At 61.1% G+C, this 26,949-nt stretch overlaps 1 long non-coding RNA gene across 1 annotated transcript in view; it reads right to left on the bottom strand.

The window, feature by feature from the left end:
• LOC132208046 (uncharacterized) overlaps window positions 1-26,949 on the bottom strand; it is a 138,004-nt gene that overhangs the window by 12,435 nt on the left and 98,620 nt on the right. The window lies entirely within an intron of this gene.

The raw sequence follows: 26,949 nt of genomic DNA on the forward strand, positions 1-26,949 counted from the left end.
AGCGGGAGAGGGCTGCGGGGGTCAGTCCCTGTCAGCGGGAGAGGGCTGCGGGGGCCAGTACCACTGAGCGCGACAGGACTGCAGGGGGCAAATCGCTGTGAGTGGGTCAGGGATCGGGGGCCAGCCGCTGTGAGTGGACAGGGCTACGGAGGCCAATCCCTGTGAGCGGGACAGGGCTGCGGGGGCCAGTCCCTGTGAGCGCGGGTCAGGGCTGCGGGGGGGCAGTCCCTGTGAGCGGGTCAGGGCTGTGGGGGCCAGTCCCTGCGAGCGGGTCAGGACTGCGGGGGCCAGAGCCTGTGAGCGGGTCAGGGCTGCGGGGGCCAGTAACTGTGAGGGGGTCAGGGGTGCGGGGGAAAATCGCTGTGACCGAGAGGGCTGCAGGGGACAGTCCCTGTGAGCAGGTAATGGCTGCGGGGGCCAGTGCCTGTGAGAGGGTCGGGGCTGCGGGGGCCAGTGCTTGTGAGCGGGTCAGGGCTGCGGGTCCAGACCGTCTGAGCGGGTCAGGGCTGCAGGGGGCCAGCCCCTGTGAGCGGGTCAGGGATGTGGGGGCGAGCCCCTGTGAGCGGGTCAGGGCTGCGAGGGCAAGTCCCTGTCAGCGGGACAGGACTGCGGGGTAAATCGCTGTGAGCGGATCAGGGCTGTGGGGGCCAGTCCCTGTGAGCGGGTCAGGACTGCAGGGGGACTGTCCCTGTCAGCGGGACAGGACTGCAGGGGGCAAATCGCTGTGAGCGGGTCAGGGCTGCAGGACCCAGTCCCTGTGTGCGGGTCAGGGCTGCGGGGGCCAGAGCCTGTGAGCGGGTCAGGGCTGCGGGGGGCCAGTCCCTGTGAGCGCGAAAGGATTGCAGGGGGCAAATCACTGCGAGCGGGACAGGGCTGCGGGGGCCAGTTTATGTGAGCGGGTCTGACTGCAGGGGGCCAGTCCCTGTGAGTGGGTCAGGGCTGCGGGGGCCAGTAACTGTGAGGGGGTCAGGGGTGCGAGAGAAAATCGCTGTGACCGGGAGAGGCCTGCGGGGGACAGTCCCTGTGAGCGGGTCAGGGCTGCGGGGGCCAGTGCCTGTGAGCGGGTCAGGGCTGCGATGGGCCAGTGCTTGTGAGCGGGTCAGGGCTGCGGGTCCAGTCCCTGTGAGCGGGTCAGGGCTGCAGGGGGGCTGCCCCTGTGAGCGGGTCAGGGATGTGGGGGCGAGCCCCTGTGAGCGGGTCAGGGCAGTGGGGGCCAGTCCCTGTGAGCGGGTCAGGGCTGCGGGGGCCAGACCCTGTGAGAGGGTCAGGGCAGCGGGGGCGAGACCCTGTGAGCGCGAAAGGACTGCAGGGGGAAAATCACTGCGAGCGGGTCAGGGCTGTGGGGCGAACCCCTGTGAGCGGGTCAGGGCTGCGGGGGCCAGTCCCTGTCAGCGGGACAGGTCTGCGGGGGCCAGTCCCTGTCAGCGGGAGAGGGCTGCGGGGGTCAGTCCCTGTCAGCGGGAGAGGGCTGCGGGGGCCAGTACCACTGAGCGCGACAGGACTGCAGGGGGCAAATCGCTGTGAGCGGGTCAGGGATCGGGGGCCAGTCCCTCTGAGCGGGTCAGGACTGCAGGGGGCAAATCGCTGTGAGCGGGTCGGGGCTGCGGGGGCCAGCCGCTGAGAGTGGACAGGGCTACGGAGGCCAATCCCTGTGAGCGGGACAGGGCTGCGGGGGCCAGTCCCTGTGAGCGGGTCAGGGCTGCGGGGGGGCAGTCCCTGTGAGCGGGTCAGGGCTGTGGGGGCCAGCCGCTGTGAGAGTGACAGGAATGCAGGGGCCAGTCGCTGTGAGCGGGTCAGGGCTGTGGGGGCCAGTCCCTGTGAGCGGGTCAGGACTGCGGGGGCCAGTCACTGGGAGCGGATCAGGGCTGTGGGGGCCAGTCCCTGTGAGCGGGTCAGGACTGCAGGGGGACTGTCCCTGTCAGCGGGACAGGACTGCAGGGGGCAAATCGCTGTGAGCGGGTCAGGGCTGCAGGACCCAGTCCCTGTGTGCGGGTCAGGGCTGCGGGGGCCAGTTCATGTGAGCGGGTCAGAGCTGCGGGGGCCAGTCCCTGTGAGCAGGTCAGGGCTGCAGGGTCCAGTGCATGTGAGCGGGTCAGGGCTGCGGGGGCCAGTGCTTGTGAGCGGGTCAGGGCTGCGGGGGCCAGTGCTTGTGAGCGGGTCAGGACTGCGGGGGCCAGTGCTTGTGAGCGGGTCAGGGCTGCGGGGGGGCAGTCCCTGTCAGCGGGTCAGGGCTGTGGGGGCCAGCCGCTGTGAGAGTGACAGGAATGCAGGGGCCAGTCGCTGTGAGCGGGTCAGGGCTGCAGGGGCCAGTCGCTGTGAGCGGGTCAGGGCTGCGGGGGCCAGTCCCTGTGAGGAGGTCAGGGCTGAGGGGGCCAGTCCCTGTCAGCGGGACAGGACTGCAGGGGGCAAATCCCTGTTAGCGGGTCAGGGCTGCGGGGGCCAGTAACTGTGAGGGGGTCAGGGGTGCGGGGGAAAATCGCTGTGACCGGGAGAGGGCTGCAGGGGACAGTCCCTGTGAGCAGGTAATGGCTGCGGGGGCCAGTGCCTGTGAGAGGGTCGGGGCTGCGGGGGCCAGTGCTTGTGAGCGGGTCAGGGCTGCAGGGGGCCAGCCCCTGTGAGCGGGTCAGGGATGTGGGGGCGAGCCCCTGTGAGCGGGTCAGGGCTGCGAGGGCAAGTCCCTGTCAGCGGGACAGGACTGCGGGGTAAATCGCTGTGAGCGGATCAGGGCTGTGGGGGCCAGTCCCTGAGAGCGGGTCAGGACTGCGGGGGCCAGTCACTGGGAGCGGATCAGGGCTGTGGGGGCCAGTCCCTGTGAGCGGGTCAGGACTGCAGGGGGACTGTCCCTGTCAGCGGGACAGGACTGCAGGGGGCAAATCGCTGTGAGCGGGTCAGGGCTGCAGGACCCAGTCCCTGTGTGCGGGTCAGGGCTGCGGGGGCCAGTTCATGTGAGCGGGTCGGACTGCAGGGGGCCAGTCCCTGTGAGCGGGTCAGAGCTGCGGGGGCCAGTCCCTGTGAGCAGGTCAGGGCTGCAGGGTCCAGTGCATGTGAGCGGGTCAGGGCTGCGGGGGCCAGTGCTTGTGAGCGGGTCAGGGCTGCGGGGGCCAGTGCTTGTGAGCGGGTCAGGGCTGCGGGGGCCAGTGCTTGTGAGCGGGTCAGGGCTGCGGGGGCCAATCCCTGTGAGCGGGAGAGGGCTGCGGGGGCCAGTCCCTGTGAGCGGGTCAGGGCTGCGGGGGCCAATCCCTGTGAGCGGGTCAGGGCTGCAGGGGAAAGTCCCTGGGAGCGGGTCAGGGCTGCGAGGGCAAGTCCCTGTCAGCGGGACAGGACTGCGGGGTAAATCGCTGTGAGCGGATCAGGGCTGCGGGGGCCATTCCCTGTCAGCGGGACAGGGCTGCGGGGGCCAGTCACTGTCAGCGGGACAGGGCTGCGGGGGCCAGTCCCTGTCAGCGGGAATGGACTGCAGGGGGCAAATCACTGTGAGCGGGTCAGGGCTGCAGGGGGCAAGTCGCTGTGAGCGGGTCTGGGCTGCGTGGGCCAGTCCCTGTGAGCGGGTCAGGGCTGCGGCAGCCAGTCCCTGTGAGCGGGTCAGGGCTGTGGGGGGAAGTCCCTGTCAGCGGGACAGGACTGCAGGGGACCAGTCCCTGCGAGCGGGTCAGGACTGCGGGGGCCAATCCCTGTGAGCGGGTCAGGGCTGCGGGGGAAAGTCCCTGGCAGCGGGTCAGGGCTGCGAGGGCAAGTCCCTGTCAGCGGGACAGGACTGCGGGGTAAATCGCTGTGAGCGGATCAGGGCTGCGGGAGCCAGAGCCTGTGAGCGGGTCAGGGCTGCGGGGGCCAGTCCCTGTGAGAGGGTCAGGGCAGCGGGGGCCAGTCCCTGTGAGAGGGTCAGGGCAGCGGGGCCAAGTCACTGTGAGCGGGAAAGGACTGCGGGGGCCAGTCCCTGTCAGCGGGAATGGACTGCAGGGGGCAAATCACTGTGAGCGGGTCAGGGCTGCAGGGGGCAAGTCGCTGTGAGCGGGTCTGGGCTGCGTGGGCCAGTCCCTGTGAGCGGGTCAGGGCTGCGGCAGCCAGTCCCTGTGAGCGGGTCAGGGCTGCGGGGGGAAGTCCCTGTCAGCGGGACAGGACTGCAGGGGACCAGTCCCTGCGAGCGGGTCAGGACTGCGGGGGCCAATCCCTGTGAGCGGGTCAGGGCTGCGGGGGAAAGTCCCTGGGAGCGGGTCAGGGCTGCGAGGGCAAGTCCCTGTCAGCGGGACAGGACTGCGGGGTAAATCGCTGTGAGCGGATCAGGGCTGCGGGAGCCAGAGCCTGTGAGCGGGTCAGGGCTGCGGGGGCCAGTCCCTGTGAGAGGGTCAGGGCAGCGGGGGCCAGTCCCTGTGAGAGGGTCAGGGCAGCGGGGCCAAGTCACTGTGAGCGGGAAAGGACTGCGGGGGACAGTTCATGTGAGCGGGTCTGACTGCAGGGGGCCAGTAACTGTGAGGGGGTCAGGGGTGCGGGGGCCAGTCCCTGTGAGCGGGTCAGGGCTGCGGGGGCCAGTCCCTGTGAGCGGGTCAGGGCTGCGGGTCCAGTCCCTGTGAGCGGGTCAGGGCTGCGGGGGCCGGTCCCTGTGAGCGGGTCAGGGCTGCGGGGGCCAGTGCTTGTGAGCGGGTCAGGGCAGCGGGGGCCAGTCCCTGTGAGCGGGTCAGGGCTGCGGGGGCAAGTCGCTGTGAGCGGGTCAGAGCTGCGGGGGGCAAGTCGCTGTGAGCGGGTCAGGGCTGCGGGGGCCATTCGCTGTGAGCGGGTCAGGGCTGCGGGGGCCATTCCCTGTCAGCGGGACAGGGCTGCGGGGGCCATTCCCTGTCAGCGGGACAGGGCTGCAGGGGCCAGTCACTGTCAGCAGGACAGGGTTGCGGGAGCCAGTCCCTGTCAGCGGGACAGGGCTGAGGGGGCCAGTTGCTGTCAGCTGGACAGGGCTACAGCGGCCAGTCCCTGAGAGCGCGACAGGACTGCAGGGGGCAAATCGCTGTGAGCCGGTCAGGCCTGCGGGAGCCAGCCGCTGTGAGAGCGACAGGAATGCGGGGGCCAGTCCCTGTGAGCGGATCAGGGCTGCAGCGGCAAGTCGCTGTCAGCGGGACAGGGCTGCGGGGGGCAAGTTGCTGTGAGCGGGTCTGGGCTGCGTGGGCCAGTCCCTGTGAGCGCGAAAGGACTGCAGTGGGCAAATCGCTGTGAGCGGAACAGGGCTGCGGGGGGCAAGTCCCGTGCGCGGGTCAGGGCTGCGGGGTCAGTCCCTTTGAGCGGGTCAGGGCTGCGGGGGCCAGCCCCTGTGAGCGGGTCAGGACTGCAGGGGGACTGTCCCTGTCAGCGGGACAGGACTGCAGGGGGCAAATCGCTGTGAGCGGGTCAGGGCTGCAGGACCCAGTCCCTGTGTGCGGGTCAGGGCTGCGGGGGCCAGTTCATGTGAGCGGGTCGGACTGCAGGGGGCCAGTCCCTGTGAGCGGGAGAGGGCTGCGGAGGCCAGTCCCTGTGAGCGGGCCAGGGCTGCGAGGGCCAGTAACTGTGAGGGGGTCAGGGGTGCGGGGGAAAATCGCTGTGACCGGGAGAGGGCTGCGGGGGACAGTGCCTGTGAGCAGGTCATGGCTGCGGGGGCCAGTGCCTGTGAGCGGGTCGGGGCTGCGGGTCCAGTTCCTCTGAGCGGGTCAGGGCTGCAGGGGGCCAGCCCCTGTGAGCGGGTCAGGGATGTGGGGGCGAGTCCCTGTGAGCGGATCAGGGCTGCGGGGACCAGTCCCTGTGAGCGCGAAAGGACTGCAGGGGGCAAATCGCAGTGAGCGGAATAGGGCTGCGGGGGCCAGTCCATGTGAGCGGGTCAGGGCTGCGGGGGCCAGTGCCTGTGAGTGGGTCGGGGCTGTGGGGGCCAGTGCCTGTGAGCGGGTCGGGGCTGCGGGTCCAGTCCCTGTGAGCGGGTCAGGACTGCAGGGGGCCAGCCCCTGTGAGCGGGTCAGGGCTGTGGGGGCGACCCCCTGTGAGCGTGTCAGGGCTGCGGGGACCAGTACCTGTGAGTGGGTCAGGACTGCAGGGGGACAGCCCCTGTCAGCGGGACAGGACTGCAGGGGGCAAATCGCTGTGAGCGGGTCAGGGCTGCAGGGCCCAATCCCTGTGAGCGGGAGAGGGCTGCTGGGGCCAGTCCGTGTGAGCGGGTCAGGGCTGCGGAGGCCAGGCCCTGTGAGCGGGTCAGGGCTGCGGGGGCCAGCCGCTGTGAGCGGGGCAGGGCTGCGGGGCCAGTCCCTGTGAGCGGGAGAGGGCTGCTGGGGCCAGACCGTGTGAGCGGGTCAGGGCTGCGGGGGCCAGGCCCTGTGAGCGGGTCAGGGCTGCGGGGGCAAATCGCTGTGAGCGGGTCATGGCTGCGAGGGCCAGCCGCTGTGAGCGGGGCAGGGCTGCGGGGCCAGTCCCTGTGAGCGGGAGAGGGCTGCTGGGGCCAGACCGTGTGAGCGGGTCAGGGCTGCGGGGGAAAGTCCCTGGGAGCGGGTCAGGGCTGCGAGGGCAAGTCCCTGTCAGCGGGACAGGACTGCGGGGTAAATCGCTGTGAGCGGATCAGGGCAGTGGGGGCCAGTCCCTGTGAGCGGGTCAGGACTGCAGGGGGACAGTCCCTGTCAGCGGGACAGGACTGCAGGGGGCAAATCGCCGTGAGCGGGTCAGGGCTGCAGGGCCCTATCCCTGTGAGCGGGTCAGGGCTGCGGGGGCCAGTCCGTGTGAGCGGGTCAGGGCTGCGGGGGAAAATCGCTGTGAGCGGGTCAGGGCTGCGAGGGCCAGGCCCTGTGAGCGCGAAAGGACTGCAGGGGGCAAATCGCTGTGAGCAGAATAGGGCTGCGGGGGCCAGTCCCTGTGAGCGGGTCATGGCCGCGGGGGGCCAGTCCCTGTGAGCGGGTCAGGGCTGCGGGGGCCAGTGCCTGTGAGCGGGTCGGGGCAGTGGGGGCCAGTGCCTGTGAGCGGGCCGGGGCTGCGGGTCCAGTCCCTGTGAGCGGGTCAGGACTGCAGGGGGCCAGCCCCTGTGAGCGGGTCAGGGCTGTGGAGGCGAGCCCCTGTGAGCGTGTCAGGGCTGCGGGGGCCAGTCCCTGTGAGCGGGTCAGGGCTGCGGGGGCCAGTCCCTGTGAGTGGGTCAGGGCTGCGGGGGCAAGTCCCTGTGAGCGGGTCAGGGCTGCGAGGGCAAGTCCCTGTGAGCGGGTCAGGGCTGCGGGGGCCAGTCCCTGTGAGTGGGTCAGGGCTGCGGGGGCAAGTCCCTGTGAGCGGGTCAGGGCTGCGAGGGGCAGGTCCCTGTCAGCGGGACAGGACTGCGGGGGGCAAGTTGCAGTGAGCGGGTCAGGTCTGCGGGGGGCAAGTCACTGTGAGCGGGTCAGGGCTGCAGGGGGCAAGACGCAGTGAGCAGGTCAGGGCTGCGGGGGCAAGTCCCTGTCAGCGGGACAGGACTGCGGGGGGCAAGCCGCAGTGAGCGGGTCAGGGCTGTGGGGGCCAGTCCCTGTCACCGGGTCAGGGCTGCGGGGGGCCAATCCCTGCGAGCGTGTCAGGGCTGTGGGGGCCAGTCCCTGTGAGCGGGTCAGGGCTGCGGGGGCCAGTCCCTGTGAGTGGGTCAGGGCTGCGGGGGCAAGTCCCTGGGAGCGGGTCAGGGCTGCGAGGGCAAGTCCCTGTCAGCGGGACAGGACTGCAGGGGGCAGGTCCCTGTCAGCGGGACAGGACTGCGGGGGGCAAGTTGCAGTGAGCGGGTCAGGTCTGCGGGGGGCAAGTCACTGTGAGCAGGTCAGGGCTGCAGGGGGCAAGACGCAGTGAGCAGGTCAGGGCTGCGGGGGCAAGTCCCTGTCAGCGGGACAGGACTGCGGGGGGCAAGCCGCAGTGAGCGGGTCAGGGCTGTGGGGGCCAGTCCCTGTCACCGGGTCAGGGCTGCGCGGGGCCAATCCCTGCGAGCGGGTCAGGGCTGCGGGGGCAGGCCCTCTGAGCGGGTCAGGGCTGCGGGGGCATGTCCCTGTCAGCGGGACAGGTCTGCGGGGGGCAAGTCGCAGTGAGCGGGTCAGGGCTGCGGGGGGCAGTGTCGTAGTGAGCTGGTCAGGGCTCTGGGGGGCAATCGCAGTGAGTGAGTCAGGGCTGCGGAGGGCCAGTCGCAGTAGGCGGGTCAGGGCTGTGGGGGCCAGTCCCTGTGAGCGGGTCAGGGCTGCGGGGGGCAAGTCACTGTGAGCGGGTCAGGGCTGTGGGGGGCAAGTCGCAGTGAGCGGGTCAGGGCTTGGGGGGCCGGTCCCCGTAAGCGGGTCAGGTCTGCGGGGGCCAGTCCCTGTGAGCGTGTCATGGTTGCGGCGGGCCAATCCCTGTGAGCGGGTCAGGGCTGCGGGGGGTATGTTGCAGTGAGCGGGTCAGGGCTGTGGGGGCCAGTCCCTCTGAGGGGGTCAGGACTGCGGGGGCAAAGTCGCACTGAGTGGGTCAGGACTGCGGGGGGGCCAGTTCCTGTGAGCGGGTCAGGGCTGCGGAGGACAGTTCCTGTGAGCGGGTCAGGGTTGCGGGGGGCAGTGTCGCAGTGAGCTGGTCAGGGCTGCGGGGGGCCAGTCCCCGTGAGCGGGTCTGGGCTGCGGGGGCAGGTCGCAGTGAGCGGTTCAGGGCTGCGGGGGGCAGGTCGCAGTGAGCGGGTCAGGGCTGCGGGGGGCCGGTCGCAGAGAGCGGGTCAGGGCTGCGGGGGCAAGTCCCAGTCAGCGGGACAGGACTGCGGGGGTCAAGTCGCAGTGAGCGGGTCAGGGCTGCGGGGCCAGTCGCAGTGAGCGGGTCAGGGCTGCGGGGGCCAGTCGCAGTGAGCGGGTCAGGGCTGCGGGGGCAAGTCAATGTGAGCGCGACAGGACTGCGGGGGCAATTCCCCATGAGCGGGTCAGGGCTGCAGGGTGCAAGTCGCAGTGAGCGGGTCAGGGCTGCGGGGGCCAGTCCCTGTGAGCAGGTCACGGCTGCGGGGGCCAGTCCCTGAGAGCAGGTCAGGGATGCGGGGGCCAGTCCCTGTGAGCAGGTCACGGCTGCGGGGGCCAGTCCCTGAGAGCAGGTCAGGGATGCGGGGGCCAGTCCCGGTGAGCGGGTCAGGGCTTCGAGGGCATGTCCCTGTCAGCGGGACAGGACTGCAGGGGGGCAGGTCCCCGTCAGCGGGACAGGACTGCAGCGGGGCAGGTCGCAGTGAGCGGTTCAGGGCTGCGGGGGCCAGTCCCTGTGAGCGAGTCAGGGCTGCGGCTGAGAGTCCCTGTGAGCGGGTCAGGGCTGCGGCGGGCCAGTTCCTGTGAGCGGGTCAGGGCTGCGGGGTGCAAGTCGCAGTCAGCGGGTCAGGGCTGCGGGGTGAAAGTCGCAGTGAGCGGGTCAGGGCTGCGGGGGGAAAGTCGCAGTGAGCAGGACAGGGCAGCAGGGGCAAGTCCCTGTCAGTGGGACAGGACTGCGGGGGGCAAGTCGTAGTGAGGGGGTCAGGGCTGCGGGGTGCAGTGTCGCAGTGAGCGGGTCAGGGCTGCAGGGGCAAGTCCCTGTCAGTGGGACAGGACTGCGGGGGGCAAGTCGCAGTGAGGGGGTCAGGGCTGCGGGGTGCAGTGTCGCAGTGAGCGGGTCAGGGCTGCAGGGGCAAGTCCCTGTCAGTGGGACAGGACTGCGGGCGGCAAGTCCCCGTCAGCGGGTCAGGACTGCGGGCGGCAAGTCCCCGTCAGCGGGTCAGGGCTGCGGGGTGCAAGTCGCAGTGAGCGGGTCAGGGCTGCGGTGCCAAGTCCCTGTCAGCGGGACAGGACAGCGGGGGGCAAGTCGCAGTGAGCGGGTCAGGGCTGCAGGGGGCAGTGTCGTAGTGAGCTGGTCAGGGCTGCGGGGGGGCCAGTCCCAGTAGGCGGGTCAGGGCTGTGGGGGCCAGTCCCTGTGAGCTGGTCAGAGCTGCGGGGGCCAGTCCCTTTCACCGGGTTAGGGCTGCGGGGGGCAGTGTCGCAGTGATGCGGTCAGGGCTGCAGGGGCAAGTCCCTGTCAGCGGGTCAGGGCTGCGGGGGGCAAGTCGCAGTGAGCAGGTCAGGGCTGCGAGTGGCAGTGTCGCAGTGAGCGGGTCAGGGCAGCGGGGGGCAAGGCCCCGTGAGCGGGTCAGGGCTGCGGGGGGCCAGTCGCAGTAGGCGGGTCAGGGCTGTGGGGGCCAGTCCCTGTGAGCTGGTCAGAGCTGCGGGGGCCAGTCCCTTTCACCGGGTTAGGGCTGCGGGGGGCAAGTCGCAGTGAGCGGGTCAGGGCTTGGGGGACCGGTCCCCGTAAGCGGGTCAGCGCTGCGGGGGGCCGGTCCCCCTGAGCGGGTCAGGGATGCGGGTGGAAGGTCGCAGTGAGCGGGTCAGGGCTGCGGGGGGCAGTGTCACAGTGAGCGGGCCAGGGCTGCGGAGGCCAGAACCTGTGAGCGGGTCAGGGTGCGGTGACCAGACCCGGTGAGTGGGTCAGAGCTGCGGGGAGAAAGTCGCAGTGAGTGGGTCAGGGCTGCGGGGGCCAGGTCGCAGTGAGCGGGTCAGTGCTGCGGGGGACCAGTCGCAGTGAGCGGTCAGGTCTGCGGGGGGCCAGTCGCAGTGAGCGGGTCAGGTCTGCGGGGGGCCAGTCGCAGTGAGCGGGTCAGGGCTGCGGGGGGCATTGTCGCAGTGAGCGGGTCATGGCTGCTGGGGGCAAGTCGCAGTGAGCGGGTCAGGGCTGCGGGCGGCAAGTCGCAGTGAAATGGGTCAGGTATGCGGGGGGCAAGTCGCAGTGAGCGGGTCAGGTCTGCGGGGGCTCGTCCCTGTGAGCGGGTCAGGGGTGCGGCGGGCCAGTCCCTGTGAGCGGGTCAGGGCTGCAGGGGCCAGTCCCTGTTAGTGGGTCACAGCTGCGGGGGGCAAGTTGCAGTGAGCGGGTCGGGGCTGCAGGGGACAGTCACTCTGAGGGGGTCAGGGCTGCGGGGGGCAAGTCGCAGTGAATGGGTCAGGGCTGCGGAGGACAGTTCCTGTGAGCGGGTCAGGGCTGCGGGGGAAAGTCGCAGTGAGCGGGTCAGGGCTGCGGGGGCAAGTCCCTGTCAGCGGGACAGGACTGCGGGGGTCAAGTCGCAGTGAGCAGATCAGGGCTGCGGGAGGGCATTGTCACAGTGAGCGGGTCAGGGCTGCGGGGGCCAGTCGCAGTGAGCGGGTCAGGGCTGCGGGGGCAAGTCAATGTGAGCGGGACAGGACTGCGGGGGCAATTCCCCATGAGCGGGTCAGGGCTGCGGGGTGCAAGTCGCAGTGAGCGGGTCAGGGCTACGGGGGGGGCCAGTCGCAGTGAGCGGGTCAGGGCTGCGGGGGCAAGTCCCTGTCAGCGGGACAGGGCTGCGGGGTGCAAGTCGCAGTGAGCGGGTCAGGGCTGCGGGGGCCAGTCGCTGTGAGCGGATCAGGGCTGCTGGGGGCAAGTCGCAGTGAGCGGGTCAGGGCTGCGGGCGGCAAGTCGCAGTGAAATGGGTCAGGTATGCGGGGGGCAAGTCGCAGTGAGCGGGTCAGGTCTGCGGGGGCTCGTCCCTGTGAGCGGGTCAGGGGTGCGGCGGGCCAGTCCCTGTGAGCGGGTCAGGGCTGCAGGGGCCAGTCCCTGTTAGTGGGTCACAGCTGCGGGGGGCAAGTTGCAGTGAGCGGGTCGGGGCTGCAGGGGACAGTCACTCTGAGGGGGTCAGGGCTGCGGGGGGCAAGTCGCAGTGAATGGGTCAGGGCTGCGGAGGACAGTTCCTGTGAGCGGGTCAGGGCTGCGGGGGAAAGTCGCAGTGAGCGGGTCAGGGCTGCGGGGGCAAGTCCCTGTCAGCGGGACAGGACTGCGGGGGTCAAGTCGCAGTGAGCAGATCAGGGCTGCGGGAGGGCATTGTCACAGTGAGCGGGTCAGGGCTGCGGGGGCCAGTCGCAGTGAGCGGGTCAGGGCTGCGGGGGCAAGTCAATGTGAGCGGGACAGGACTGCGGGGGCAATTCCCCATGAGCGGGTCAGGGCTGCGGGGTGCAAGTCGCAGTGAGCGGGTCAGGGCTACGGGGGGGGCCAGTCGCAGTGAGCGGGTCAGGGCTGCGGGGGCAAGTCCCTGTCAGCGGGACAGGGCTGCGGGGTGCAAGTCGCAGTGAGCGGGTCAGGGCTGCGGGGGCCAGTCGCTGTGAGCGGATCAGGGCTGCGGGGGGCAAGTCGCAGTGAGCAGGTCAGGTCTGCGGGAGGCAAGTCGCAGTGAATTGGGTCAGGTCTGCGGGGGGCAAGTCGCAGTGAGCGGGTCAGGTCTGCGGGGGCCAGTCCCTGTGAGCGGGTCAGGGCTGCGGGGGGAAAGTTGCAGTGAGTGGGTCAGGGCTGCGGGGGGCAAGTCGCAGTGAGCGGGTCTGGGCTGCAGGGGCAAGTCGCACTGAGCAGGTCAGAGCTGCGGGGGGGCCAGTCCCTCTGAGCAGGTAAGGGATGCGGGGGCCAGTCCCTGTGAGTGGGTCAGGGCTGCGGGGGCATGTCCCTGTCAGCGGGACAGGACTGCCGGGGGGCCAGTCCCTGTGAGCGAGTCAGGGCTGCAGCAGACCAGTCCCTGTGAGCGGGTCAGGGCTGCGGGGGGCAAGTCGAAGTGAGTGGGTCACGGCTGCGGGGGGCGAGTCCCTGTGAGCGAGTCAGGGCTGCGGCGGCCAGTACCTGTGAGCGGGTCAGGGCTGCGGGGGGCAAGTCGCAGTGAGCGGGTCAGGGCAGCGGGGGCAAGTCCCTGTCAGCGGGACAGGACTGCAAGGGGCAGGTCCCTGTCAGCGGGTGAGGACTGCGGGGGGCAAGTCGAAGTGAGCAGGTCAGGGCTGCGGGGGACAAGTCGCAGTGAGCAGGTCAGGGCTGCGGGGGGCCAATCGCAGTGAGCGGGTCAGGGCTGCGGGGGGCCAGTCCCTGTGAGCGAGTAAGGGCTGCAGCGGAGAGTCCCTGTGAGCAGGTCAGGGCTGCGGGGGCCAGTCCCTCTGAGCGGGTCAGGGCTGCGGGGGCCAAGACCTCCGAGCGGGTCAGGGCTGCGGGGTCCAGTCCCTCTGAGCGGGTCAGGGCTGCGGGGGCCAGTCACTCTGAGCGGGTCAGGACTGCGGGGGCCAAGTCCTCTGAGCGGGTCAGGGCTGCGGGGGCCACGCCCTCTGAGCGGGTCAGGGCTGTGGGGGACAGTCCCACTGAGCGGGTCAGGGCTGCGGGGCGCAGTGAGGGGGGTCAGGGCGGCGGGGGGCCAGTCCCCGTGAGCGGGTCAGGGCTGCGGGGGGCAGTGTCGCAGTGAGCGGGTCAGGGCTGCGGGGGCCAGTCCCTGTCAGCGGGACAGGGCTGCGGGGGGCAAGTCCCAGTCAGTGGGACACGACTGCGGGGGGCAAGTCGCAGTGAGCAGGTCAGGGCTGTGGGGGGCAAGTTGCAGGGAGCGGGTCACGGCTGCGGGGGGGCAGTGTCGCACTGAGCGGGTCAGAGCTGCGGGGGGCAAGTGGGGGACAGTCCCTCTGAGCGGGTCAGGGCTGCGGGGGACAGTCCCTCTGAGCGGGTCAGGGCTGCGGGGGCCAATCCCTCTGAGCGGGTCAGGGCTGCGGGGGCCAGTCCATCTCAGCGGGTCAGGGTTGCGGCGGCCAGTCCCTCTGCGCGGGTCAGACCTGCGGGGGCATGTCCCTGTCAGCAGGACAGGACTGCGGGGGGGCAAGTCCCTATCAGCGGGACACGACTGCGGGGGGAAAGTCGCAGTGAGCGGGTCAGGGCTGCGGGCGGCCAGTCGCAGTGAGCGGGTCAGGGCTGCGGGCGGCAAGTCCCTGTCAGCGGGACAGGACTGCGGGGGGCAAGTCGCAGTGAGCGGGTCAGGTCTGCGGCGGACAAGTCGCAGTGAGCGGGTCAGGGCTGCGGGGGGCCAGTCCCTGTGAGCGGGTCTGGGCTGCGGGGGCCAGTCCCTGTGAGCGGGTCAGGGCTGTGGGGGGCCAGTCCCTGTGAGCGGGTCAGGACTGTGGGGGGCAAGTCGCAGTGAGCGGGTCAGGGCTGTGGGGGGCAAGTTGCAGTGAGCAGGTCAGGACTGCGGGGGGCAAGTCACAGAGAGTGGGTCAGGGCTGCTGGGGGCCAGTCCCTGTGAGCGGGTCTGGGCTGCGGGGACCAGTACCTGTGAGCGGGTCAGGGCTGCGGGGGGCCAGTCCCTGTGAGCGGGTCAGGGCTGCGGGGGGCAAGTGACAGTGAGTGGGACAGGACTGCGGGGGGCAAGTCCCTGTCAGCGGGTCAGGACTGCGGGGGGCAAGTCGCAGTGAGCGGGTCAGGGCTGCGGGGGGCAAGTCGCAGTGAGTGGGTCAGGGCTGCGGGGGGCAAGTCGCAGTGAGCCGGTCAGGGCTGCGGGCGGCCAGTCCGCGTGAGCGGGTCAGGGCTGCGGGGGGCAGTGTTGCAGTGAGCGGGTCAGGTCTGCGGGGGCAAGTCCCTGTCAGCGGGACAGGACTGCAAGGGGGAAGTCCCTGTCAGCGGGTCAGGTCTGCGGGGGGCAAGTTGCAGTGAGCGGGTCAGGACTGCAGGGGGCAAGTCGCAGTGAGCGGGTCAGGGCTGCGGGGGCTGGTCCCTCTGAGCGGATCTGGCTGCGGGGGCCAGTCCCTCTGAGCGGGTCAGGGCTGCGGGGGCCAGTCCCTCTGAGCGGGTCAGGGCGGCGGGGGCCAGGCCCTCTGAGCGGGTCAGGGCTGCGGGGGCCAGTCCCTGTGAGCGGGTCAGGGCTGCGGGGGCCAGTCCCTGGGAGCGGGTCAGGGCTGCGGGGGCCAGTCCCTCGGAGCAGGAGACAGTGACACCTGTCCAAGTCAGGCAGGGAATCCACTTCCATCAGTCACCACACCCTATTCCCCACAGTCACTGCATCCCAATTAAGTCAATCACTGCATCCCATTACACTCAGTCACTGCATCTCATTTCACTCAGTCACTGCATCCCATTTCACTCAGTCACTGCATCCCATTTCACTCAGTCACTGCATCCCTTTTCTCTCAGTCACTGCTTCCCATTTCCCTCAGTCACTGCATCCCATTTCATGGAGACAGTGAATCCTATTCAACTGCGACAGTGAATCCATTTCCATCAGTCACCGCACCCTATTCCCCACAGTCACGGCATCACATTACACTCAGTCACTGCATCCTATTTCACTCAGTCACTGCGTCCCATTTCACTCAGTCACTGCGTCCCATTTCCCTCAGTCACTGTATCCCGTTTCTCACTGACGCTGCATTCAATTTCCGTCAGGTACTGCAACCCATTTCCTCAGTCACTGCCTCCCATTTTCCACATTCACTGCATCTCCTTTCCCACATTCACTGCATCTCCTTTCCCTCACTCACCGCATCGCATTTCGCTCAGGCACTGTATCGCATTTCCCTCAGTCACTGCATCCCATTTCCCTCCGTCACTGCGTCCCATTTCACTCCGTCAGTGCGTCCCATTACCCTCAGTCACTGCGTCCCATTTCACTCAGTCACGGCATCCCATTTCACTCAGTCACTGCCTGCAATTTCCTCAGTCACTGCCTCCCACTTCACTCAGTCACTGCCTCCCATTTCACTCAGTCACTCCCTCCCATTTCACTCAGTCACTCCCTCCCATTTCAGTCAGTCACTCCCATTTCAGTCAGTCACTGCATCCCATTTCACGCAGTCACTGCATCCCATATCCCATAGTCACTGCATCTCCTTTCGTCAGTCACTGCATCCTATGTCACTCAGTCACTGCATCACATTTCCCACGTTCACTGCATTTCCTTTCCCTCAGTCACTGCATCCCAATTCACTCAGCCACTGCATCCCATTTTACTCAGCCACTGCATCACATTTCACTCAGCCACTGCATCCCATTTCACTCAGCCACTGCAACCCATTACCCCAGTCACTGCATCCCATTATCCCAGTCACTGCATCCCATGTCCCCACAGTCACTGCATCTCATTTCCCTCAGTCACTGCATCCCATTTCAATCAGTCACTGCCTCCCATTTCACTCAGTCACTGCCTCCCATTTCACTCAGTCACTGTTTCCCATTTAACAGAGACAGTGAATCCTATCCAAGTGAGACAGTGAATCCATTTCCAACAGTCACCGCACCCTATTCCCCACAGTCACGGCATCACATTTCCCTCAGTCACTGCGTCCCATTTAACTGAGACAGTGAATCTCATTGAACTGAGACAGTGCATCCCATTACCCTCAGTCACTGCATCTCTTTTCCCTCAGTCACTGCATCTCTTTTCCCTCAGTCACTGCATCTCATTTTCCTCAGCCACTGCATCCCATTTCACTCAGCCACTGCATCCCATTTCACTCAGCCACTGCATCCCATTTCACTCAACCACTGCAACCCATTTCACTCAGTCACTGCATCCCATTTCACTCAGCCACTTGATCATATTCACTCAGTCACTGCATCCCATTTAACTGAGTCACAGCATCCCATTTGACTCAGTCACGACATCCTATTTAACGGAAACATTGAATCCTATTCAACTGGGATCGTGCATCCATTTCCCTCAGTCATCGCACCCTATTCCCCACAATCACCGCATTCCATTTCCCTCAGTCACCACATCCCATTTCCTTCAGTCATTGCATCCCATGACCCTCGCTCACTGCATCCCATGACCCTCACTCACTGCTTCCCATTTCACTCAGTCACTGCGTCCCATTTCACTCAGTCACTGCGTCCCACTTCACTCAGTCACTGCGTCCCACTTCACGCAGTCACTGCCTCCCACTTCACGCAGTCACTGCCTCCCACTTCACGCAGTCACTGCCTCCCACTTCACGCAGTCACTGCCTCCCACTTCACGCAGTCACTGCATCTCCTTTTGCCATTAACTGCATCTCATTTCCCTCAGTCACTGCATCCCATTTCCATCAGTCACTGCATACCATTTCCATCAGTCACAGCATCCCAATTCACTCAGTCACTGCCTCCCATTTCACTCAGTCACTGCATCCCCTTACCCACAGTCACTGCATCACATTACCGTCAGTCACAGTATCCCATTTCCATCAGTCACAGTATCCCATTTCCATCAGTCACAGCATCCCATTTCACGCAGTCACTGCATCCCACTTCACGCAGTCACTGCCTCCCACTTCACGCAGTCACTGCCTCCCACTTCACGCAGTCACTGCCTCCCACTTCACGCAGTCACTGCCTCCCACTTCACGCAGTCACTGCCTCCCACTTCACGCAGTCACTGCCTCCCACTTCACACAGTCACTGCCTCCCACTTGACTCAGTCACTGCATCTCCTTTTGCCATTAACTGCATCGCATTTCACTCAGTCACTGCATTACATTACCCTCAGTCACAGCATCCCAATTCACTCAGTCACTGCCTCCCATTTCACTCAGTCACTCCCTCCCATTTCAGTCAGTCACTCCCTCCCATTTCAGTCAGTCACTCCCTCCCATTTCCCTCAGTCACTGCAACCAATTTCCCACATTCACTGCATGTCCTTTCCCTCAGTCACTGCAGCCCATTTAACGGAGACAGTGAACACTATTCAGCTGAGACAGAGCATCCGTTTCCGTCAGTCACCGCACCCTATTCCCCACAGTCACCGCATTCCATTTCCCTGGTCACTGCTTCCCATTTCACTCACTCACTGCACCCATTTCAGTCAGTCACTGCATCCCATTTCAGTCAGTCACTGCATCCCATTTCACTCAGTCACTGCATCCCATTTCACTCAGTCACGGCATCCCATTTCACTCAGTCACGGCATCCCATTTCACTCAGTGACTGCGTCCCATTTCACTCAGCCACTGCCTCCCATTTCACTCAGTCACTGCCTCCCATTTCACTCAGTCACTGCATCCCATTTCACTCAGTCACTGCATCACATTACCCTCAGTCACAGTATCCCATTTCACTCAGTCACTGCATCACATTACCCTCAGTCACAGTATCCCATTTCCATCAGTCACAGCATCCCATTTCACTCAGTGGGTGCATCCCATTTCACTCAGTCACTGCCACCCATTTCACTCAGTCACTGCCACCCATTTCACTCAGTCACTGCCTCGCACTTGACTCAGTCACTGCATCTCCTTTTACCATTAACTGCATCGCATTTCACTCAGTCACTGCATTACATTACCCTCAGTCACACCATCCCAATTCACTCAGTCACTGCCTCCCATTTCAGTCAGTCACTGCCTCCCATTTCAGTCAGTCACTCCCTCCCATTTCAGTCAGTCACTCCCTCCCATTTCAGTCAGTCACTCCCTCCCATTTCCCTCAGTCACTGCATCCCATTTCCCTCAGTCACTGCATCCCATTTAACGAAGACAGTGAACACTATTCAGCTGAGACAGTGCATCCGGTTCCGTTAGTCACCACACACTATTCCCCACAGTCACCGCATTCCATTTCCCTCGGTCACTGCTTCCCATTTCACTCAGCCACGGCATCCCATTTCACTCAGCCACGGCATCCCATTTCACTGAGCCACTGCATCCCATTTACATCAGTCACTGCATCCTATTTCACGCTGTCACTGAATCCCATTTCACGCAGTCACTGAATCCCATTTCCCTCAGTCACTGCATCACATTCCCCACAGTCACCGTATCCCGTTTCCCACAGACACGGGATCCCACTTCACTCAGCCACTGCGTCCCATTTCCCTCCGTCATTGCATCCCATTTCCCACAGTCACTGCATCTCCTTTCCTCAGTCACAGCTTGCCATTTCTCACAGTCACTGAATCACCTTTCCCTCAGTCACTGCATCCCATTCCACTGAGGCACAGCATCCCATTTCACTCAGTCACTGCATCCCATTTCACTCAGCCACTGCATCCCATTCCACTCAATCACTGCTACCTATTTCACTCAATCACTGCAACCCGTTTCCAAAAGTCACTGCGTCTCCTTTCCTTCAGCCACTGCATCCCAATTCCCTCAGTCACTGCATCCCATTTCACTCAGTCACGGCATCCCATTTCACTCAGTCACTGCCTGCAATTTCCTCAGTCACTGCCTCCCACTTCACTCAGTCACTGCCTCCCATTTCACTCAGTCACTGCCTCCCATTTCACTCAGTCACTCCCTCCCATTTCACTCAGTCACTCCCTCCCATTTCAGTCAGTCACTCCCATTTCAGTCAGTCACTGCATCCCATTTCACGCAGTCACTGCATCCCATATCCCATAGTCACTGCATCTCCTTTCGTCAGTCACTGCATCCTATGTCACTCAGTCACTGCATCACATTTCCCACGTTCACTGCATTTCCTTTCCCTCAGTCACTGCATCCCAATTCACTCAGCCACTGCATCACATTTCACTCAGCCACTGCATCCCATTTCACTCAGCCACTGCATCCCATTTCACTCAGCCACTGCATCCCATTTCACTCAGCCACTGCAACCCATTACCCCAGTCACTGCATCCCATTATCCCAGTCACTGCTTCCCATGTCCCCACAGTCACTGCATCTCATTTCCCTCAGTCACTGCATCCCATTTCAATCAGTCACTGCCTCCCATTTCACTCAGTCACTGCCTCCCATTTCACTCAGTCACTGCCTCCCATTTAACAGAGACAGTGAATCCTATCCAAGTGAGACAGTGAATCCATTTCCAACAGTCACCGCACCCTATTCCCCACAGTCACGGCATCACATTTCCCTCAGTCACTGCGTCCCATTTAACTGAGACAGTGAATCTCATTGAACTGAGACAGTGCATCCCATTACCCTCAGTCACTGCATCTCTTTTCCCTCAGTCACTGCATCTCTTTTCCCTCAGTCACTGCATCTCATTTTCCTCAGCCACTGCATCCCATTTCACTCAGCCACTGCATCCCATTTCACTCAGCCACTGCATCCCATTTCACTCAACCACTGCATCCCATTTCACTCAGCCACTGCATCCCATTTCACTCAACCACTGCAACCCATTTCACTCAGTCACTGCATCCCATTTCACTCAGCCACTTGATCATATTCACTCAGCCACTGCATCCCATTTAACTGAGTCACAGCATCCCATTTGACTCAGTCACGACATCCTATTTAACGGAAACATTGAATCCTATTCAACTGGGATCGTGCATCCATTTCCCTCAGTCATCGCACCCTATTCCCCACAATCACCGCATTCCATTTCCTTCAGTCATTGCATCCCATGACCCTCGCTCACTGCTTCCCATTTCACTCAGTCACTGCGTCCCATTTCACTCAGTCACTGCGTCCCATTTCACTCAGTCACTGTGTCCCACTTCACGCAGTCACTGCCTCCCACTTCACGCAGTCACTGCCTCCCACTTCACGCAGTCACTGCCTCCCACTTCACGCAGTCACTGCCTCCCACTTCACGCAGTCACTGCATCTCCTTTTGCCATTAACTGCATCTCATTTCCCTCAGTCACTGCATCCCATTTCCATCAGTCACAGTATCCCATTTCCATCAGTCACAGTATCCCATTTCCATCAGTCACAGCATCCCATTTCACGCAGTCACTGCATCCCACTTCACGCAGTCACTGCCTCCCACTTCACGCAGTCACTGCCTCCCACTTGACTCAGTCACTGCATCTCCTTTTGCCATTAACTGCATCGCATTTCACTCAGTCACTGCATTACATTACCCTCAGTCACAGCATCCCAATTCACTCAGTCACTGCCTCCCATTTCACTCAGTCACTCCCTCCCATTTCAGTCAGTCACTCCCTCCCATTTCAGTCAGTCACTCCCTCCCATTTCAGTCAGTCACTCCCTCCCATTTCAGTCAGTCACTCCCTCCCATTTCCCTCAGTCACTGCATCCCATTTCCCTCAGTCACTGCATCCCATTTAACGAAGACAGTGAACACTATTCAGCTGAGACAGTGCATCCGTTTCCGTTAGTCACCACACACTATTCCCCACAGTCACCGCATTCCATTTCCCTCGGTCACTGCTTTCCATTTCACTCACTCACTGCATACCATTTCAGTCAGTCACTGCATCCCATTTCACTCAGTCACTGCATCCCATTACCATCCATCACTGCATCCCATTTCACTCAGTCACTGCATCACATTTCACTCAGTCACTGCATCACATTTCACTCAGTCACTGCATCACATTTCCCACGTTCACTGCATTTCCTTTCCCTCAGTCACTGCATCCCAATTCACTCAGCCACTGCATCACATTTCACTCAGCCACTGCATCCCATTTCACTCAGCCACTGCATCCCATTTCACTCAGCCACTGCATCCCATTTCACTCAGCCACTGCAACCCATTACCCCAGTCACTGCATCCCATTATCCCAGTCACTGCTTCCCATGTCCCCACAGTCACTGCATCTCATTTCCCTCAGTCACTGCATCCCATTTCAATCAGTCACTGCCTCCCATTTCACTCAGTCACTGCCTCCCATTTCACTCAGTCACTGCCTCCCATTTAACAGAGACAGTGAATCCTATCCAAGTGAGACAGTGAATCCATTTCCAACAGTCACCGCACCCTATTCCCCACAGTCACGGCATCACATTTCCCTCAGTCACTGCGTCCCATTTAACTGAGACAGTGAATCTCATTGAACTGAGACAGTGCATCCCATTACCCTCAGTCACTGCATCTCTTTTCCCTCAGTCACTGCATCTCTTTTCCCTCAGTCACTGCATCTCATTTTCCTCAGCCACTGCATCCCATTTCACTCAGCCACTGCATCCCATTTCACTCAGCCACTGCATCCCATTTCACTCAGCCACTGCATCCCATTTCACTCAACCACTGCAACCCATTTCACTCAGTCACTGCATCCCATTTCACTCAGCCACTTGATCATATTCACTCAGTCACTGCATCCCATTTAACTGAGTCACAGCATCCCATTTGACTCAGTCACGACATCCTATTTAACGGAAACATTGAATCCTATTCAACTGGGATCGTGCATCCATTTCCCTCAGTCATCGCACCCTATTCCCCACAATCACCGCATTCCATTTCCCTCAGTCACCACATCCCATTTCCTTCAGTCATTGCATCCCATGACCCTCGCTCACTGCATCCCATGACCCTCACTCACTGCTTCCCATTTCACTCAGTCACTGCGTCCCATTTCACTCAGTCACTGCGTCCCATTTCACTCAGTCACTGCGTCCCACTTCACGCAGTCACTGCCTCCCACTTCACGCAGTCACTGCCTCCCACTTCACGCAGTCACTGCCTCCCACTTCACGCAGTCACTGCATCTCCTTTTGCCATTAACTGCATCTCATTTCCCTCAGTCACTGCATCCCATTTCCATCAGTCACTGCATCCCATTTCCATCAGTCACAGCATCCCAATTCACTCAGTCACTGCCTCCCATTTCACTCAGTCACTGCATCTCCTTACCCACAGTCACTGCATCACATTACCCTCAGTCACAGTATCCCATTTCCATCAGTCACAGTATCCCATTTCCATCAGTCACAGCATCCCATTTCACGCAGTCACTGCATCCCACTTCACGCAGTCACTGCCTCCCACTTCACGCAGTCACTGCCTCCCACTTCACGCAGTCACTGCCTCCCACTTGACTCAGTCACTGCATCTCCTTTTGCCATTAACTGCATCGCATTTCACTCAGTCACTGCATTACATTACCCTCAGTCACAGCATCCCAATTCACTCAGTCACTGCCTCCCATTTCACTCAGTCACTCCCTCCCATTTCAGTCAGTAACTCCCTCCCATTTCAGTCAGTCACTCCCTCCCATTTCCCTCAGTCACTGCATCCAATTTCCCACATTCACTGCATGTCCTTTCCCTCAGTCACTGCAGCCCATTTAACGGAGACAGTGAACACTATTCAGCTGAGACAGAGCATCCGTTTCCGTCAGTCACCGCACCCTATTCCCCACAGTCACCGCATTCCATTTCCCTGGTCACTGCTTCCCATTTCACTCACTCACTGCATCCCATTTCACTCTGTCACTGCACCCATTTCACTCAGTGACTGCGTCCCATTTCACTCAGCCACTGCCTCCCATTTCACTCAGTCACTGCCTCCCATTTCACTCAGTCACTGCCTCCCATTTCACTCAGTCACTGCCTCCCATTTCACTCAGTCACTGCATCCCATTTCACTCAGTCACTGCATCACATTACCCTCAGTCACAGTATCCCATTTCCATCAGTCACAGCATCCCATTTCACTCAGTGGGTGCATCCCATTTCACTCAGTCACTGCCACCCATTTCACTCAGTCACTGCATCTCCTTTTACCATTAACTGCATCGCATTTCACTCAGTCACTGCATTACATTACCCTCAGTCACAGCATCCCAATTCACTCAGTCACTGCCTCCCATTTCAGTCAGTCACTCCCTCCCATTTCAGTCAGTCACTCCCTCCCATTTCAGTCAGTCACTCCCTCCCATTTCCCTCAGTCACTGCATCCCATTTCCCTCAGTCACTGCATCCCATTTAACGAAGACAGTGAACACTATTCAGCTGAGACAGTGCATCCGTTTCCGTTAGTCACCACACACTATTCCCCACAGTCACCGCATTCCATTTCCCTCAGTCACTGCTTCCCATTTCACTCACTCACTGCATACCATTTCAGTCAGTCACTGCATCCCATTTCACTCAGTCACTGCATCCCATTACCATCCATCACTGCATCCCATTTCACTCAGTGACTGCATCCCATTTCACTCAGTCACTGCATCACATTTCACTCAGTCACTGCATCACATTTCACTCAGTCACTGCTTCCCATTTCACTCAGCCACGGCATCCCATTTCACTCAGCCACGGCATCCCATTTCACTGAGCCACTGCATCCCATTTACATCAGTCACTGCATCCTATTTCACGCTGTCACTGCATCCCATTTCACGCAGTCACTGAATCCCATTTCCCTCAGTCACTGCATCACATTCCCCACAGTCACCGCATCCCGTTTCCCACAGACACGGGATCCCACTTCACTCAGCCACTGCGTCCCATTTCCCTCCGTCATTGCATCCCATTTCCCACAGTCACTGCATCTCCTTTCCTCAGTCACAGCTTGCCATTTCTCACAGTCAGTGAATCACCTTTCCCTCAGTCACTGCATCCCATTCCACTGAGGCACAGCATCCCATTTCACTCAGTCACTGCATCCCATTTCACTCAGCCACTGCATCCCATTCCACTCAATCACTGCTACCTATTTCACTCAATCACTGCAACCCGTTTCCAAAAGTCACTGCGTCTCCTTTCCTTCAGCCACTGCATCCCAATTCCCTCAGTCACTGCATCCCATTTCACGCAGTCACTGCATCCCATTTCACTCAGTCACTGCATCCCATTTTACTCAGTCACTGCATCCCATTTCACTCAGTCACTGCCTCCCATTTCACTCAGTCACTGCCTCCCATTTCACTCAGTCACTGACTCCCATTTCACTCAGTCACTCCATCCCATTTCACTCAGTCACTCCATCCCATTTCACTCAGACACTCCATCCCATTTCAGTCAGACACTCCATCCCATTTCAGTCAGTCACTCCATCCCATTTCATTCAGTCACTGCATCCCATTTCACCGAGTCACTGCCTCCCACTTCACACAGTTACTGCCTCCCACTTCACACAGTCACTGCCACCCATTTCACTCAGTCACTGCATCTCCTTTTGCCATTAACTGCATCTCATTTCCCTCAGTCACTGCATCCCATTTCCATCAGTCACAGCATCCCATTTCACTCAGTGACTGCCTCCCATTTCACTCAGTGACTGCCACCCATTTCACTCAGTCACTGCCTCCCACTTCACTCAGTCACTGCCTCCCACTTCACTCAGTCACTGCCACCCATTTTACTCAGTCACTGCATCTCCTTTTGCCATTAACTGCATCTCATTTCCCTCAGTCACTGCATCCCATTTCCATCAGTCACTGCATCCCATTTCCATCAGTCACTGCATCCCATTTCCATCAGTCACTGCATCCCAGTTCACTCAGTCACTGCATCCCAGTTCACTCAGTCACTGCATCCCATTTCCCTCAGTCACTGCATCCCATTAACTTCAGTCGCAGGATCCCATTTCAAACAGACACTGCGTCCCAGTTCACAGTCACTGCATCCCATTTCACATAGCCACTGCATCCCATTTCACACAGCCACTGCATCCCATTTCACTCAGTCACTGCAGCTCATTTCACTCAGTCACTGCATCCCATTACCATCAGTCACTGCATCCCATTACCCTCAGTCACTGCATCCCATTACCCTCAGTCACTGCATCCCATTACCCTCAGTCACTGCATCCCATTTCCCGCAGTCACTGCATCCCATTTCCCGCAGTCACTGCATTCCATTTCCCGCAGTCACTGCATCCCATTCCACTCAGTCACTGCATCCCATCTCACTCAGTCACTGCATCTCCTTTCCCTCAGTCAGTGCATCTCCTTTCTCGCAGTCACTGCATCTCCTTTCCTGCAGTCACTGCATCTCCTTTCCTGCAGTCACTGCATCTCATTACCCTCAGTCACTGCATCCCATGACCCTCAGTCACTGCATCCCATTACCCTCAGTCACTGAATCCCATTACCCTCAGTCACTGCATCCCAGTACCAAGAGTCACTGCATCCCATTTCCCACAGTCAGTGAATCTCCTTTCCCTCAGTCACTGCATCCCATTTCCCTCAGTCAGTGCATCCCATTTCCATAAGTCACTGCATCCCATCTCCACAAGCCACTGCATCCCATTTCACTGAGTCACTACATCCCGTTTCACTGAGTCACTGAATCGCATTTGTTGTTCTCACTTGAATGCAATGGTCATGAATCTCCTCCAATGGCTGGTCATGTATTTCCAATGCAAAATTTTACCAAGTTTTGATTTTCAATTTTGATTACATGTGTCTCCTCTATTCTATAAGATGCTGCAATAAACTCAAATTTGATAAATCATAATTCAACCACCATTCCATACAGAGTTAATTTCATCAAACAGATCCAATTAGAATTGTCACATTCCCAAATCCTGATTCAAGGTTTTCTCATTATGGGCCACGTGGTTCAGAAAAAAGACACTGAGAATCAGAGAGATGTACAGTCGGGAAACAGATCCTTTGGCCCAATTTGTCTATGTTGACCGGATATCCTAAATTAATTTAGTCCCATTTGCCAGCATTTGGCCCATATTCCTCTCAACCCATCTTATTCATATACCCATCCACATGCCTTTTAAACGTACAAGCCTCCACCACTTCCTCTGGCAGCTCATTCCATACCTGCACCACTATGAAAAAAATCCGGTCCATTTTAAATCTTCCCTCTCTCATTTTTAACCTATTCCCTCCAGTTTTGGATTCCAGCAACCCGGGGAAAAGATCTTGGCTGTTTGCTCTATCCACGTCCCTCGTAATTGTATAAACTTCTATATGGTCAGCCCTGAACTCCAAAGTTCCAAGAAATAGCTGCCTGTTCAAGCCCACAGTATACCTCCAACCTCCGATGCTGGTAACATCCTTGTAAATCTTCTCTGAACCCTTTCAAGTTTACAACAGACAACAATACAGCGCACAACAGGCCTTCGGCCCTCAATGTTGCGCCGACATCCTTCCTCTCGCAAGGAGACCAAAATCGATTGCAGTATTCCAAAAGCAGCCGAACCAACGTCCTACATGGCTGCTAAGTGATCTCCCAACTACTATACTCAATGCACTGACGAATAAAGGCGAGCACACCAAATATCTCCTTCATATCCTTTCTACCGGTGGCTGTACTTTGATGGAACTACTAAACTGCATTCCAGCGTCTCTTTATTAAGCAACACTCCCCACAACCTTCAGTGGAAACGTGCTGCCCTGATTTGCCTTTCCAAAATGTAGCACCTCACATTTAGCTAACCTCAACACCATCTGCCATTCCTCAGTTTATTCGCCCTTGTCAATGTCCCATTGTATTCTGAGGTGACCTTCTTGGCTGGCTACTACACCTTCAATCATTGGGAAACTTATTAAACACACCTTCTATTTTCATATCCAAATCATTGCATCACTTCAACTCCCCCTCCCACTCCCTGAATGACATG

Source organism: Stegostoma tigrinum, unplaced genomic scaffold (genome assembly GCF_030684315.1).
Source record: "Stegostoma tigrinum isolate sSteTig4 unplaced genomic scaffold, sSteTig4.hap1 scaffold_264, whole genome shotgun sequence".
Taxonomy (NCBI): Eukaryota; Metazoa; Chordata; class Chondrichthyes; order Orectolobiformes; family Stegostomatidae; genus Stegostoma; species Stegostoma tigrinum.